Genomic DNA, 1,708 nt, shown 5'->3' on the forward strand with positions numbered 1-1,708 from the left:
GGAGATCATGGCCATGAAAAAGTAATTTATTTGCTGTAGAAGGATCTGAAACGTCCATTTATTCTTTTAAAATAAAATTTAATATTTTATAATTATAATTTCCTTTAAAGCTCGATTATACACTATCGTACTTAATTGCTTGAAAATATTAATATTAGATCATATTGCTACTATTAATTAGATACTATTGCTACTATTTATTATACAAGAAACATTAATTTGTATAGAATATTTGTATAGAATATTTTTTTATACATATGTATTTACAATGTATGCATAGTTATAAAATAACATTTACATACATATACGCAAAGATGTGCATATACAAAAATTCATAATTCGCAGTGGCCCTTGTTCCTTATTGCTTTCTGCTATAAAAGGCCAGAAAGAATTTTCATATCAAATCTTAAGTAGATATACGGTGTGATATAGCATATTTTATCCTTGTTATTCGACAAGGATAACATGATCACTGTCTTGCACTGTGTCTTAGGAAGACACACGACGTTTTTTTACAATACAAAGTATAAAAATTAAGACTAGAATTATTATATTGAAAAGAAAACGAGCATTCTGATGAATTTATTTTCATTGTAAAATTCATATTCTCTCTCTCTCTCTCTCTCTCTCTCTCCCCTATTTATTTTACTACTAAAATATTAAGAGTTTTAAATTTGGAATTACTCTGACACGAAGCATTTTTACTGTTTGGTCTATTTGAATATGTTGTTTTCATAAAATCTGTTATTAAATTGAATTTTCTTATAATTAATTTATTTTTTATATATATAGGTGTACTTCAGGACATTTAATTTTGGTACATCAATTGATTTTATATAACGTAATTATAAAAATTTTAATTCATGATTCCATTTTTTTTGCATTTGAACAAAGAAGTAGTTTCAGTTTGAATTTTTTTTTCACTGACACAATGAAGATTTAATTTATTTATTTATATTAGTATCCTCCTTATTTATTTATATTATTTATTTATATTAGTATTATTTATTTATATTAGTATAGTGTCCTCTGATATGATTTCAATAATTTTATTTATATTCATTCTAATTTGACTATATTTTGGTTGTTGGTTTAAATTTTTTAAAGTGTACATATAAATTCAATAATTATATGTTCGCCCTAATATGTTTATTAATAACTTTTTTTAGAAAAAATATGTGAAAAAAAGCAAAAAAAGAACGTGGGATCTCGAGTTATTGTTTATTGATCTCGCATCTTACGCACACGATCACGCAGAGTTCTTACATGTTTATGAACGTGTATAACGCGCATGGAAAATTGTAAATAATTAATACCTTGTAAACTATCGCGTTTTGAAATCAATTTTGCTATTATACATTAATGGGAAAGGTATATGATTACTGAAAATTTATTGAAACCTTTATTTCGAATGCCCTTATACTAATATACATCAAGCGGCCGAAATCACTTTCGGTCTTCGATCGCTTGTAGAGCGTCGGGCTGTCGCTCTTTTGCTATCTCGTTCGCTTTCGCAGGAACTATATTAGTGTTCGTATGTATATGAATACATCCATTTAAGAAGATAAAGATTATATTATCTGATGTTGGCAGCCCTGAATCCAGAGCTTCAAGGGCCTCACGTATCATCATGTGTGGTCTCCAATGTCAAATCGGACTTGGTCTGTCACTTCTGTGAACCTTTAATCCGCTGTGGACTTACTGCTCA

Source organism: Atta colombica, unplaced genomic scaffold, assembly GCF_001594045.1.
Source record: "Atta colombica isolate Treedump-2 unplaced genomic scaffold, Acol1.0 scaffold70, whole genome shotgun sequence".
Lineage (NCBI taxonomy): Eukaryota > Metazoa > Arthropoda > Insecta > Hymenoptera > Formicidae > Atta > Atta colombica.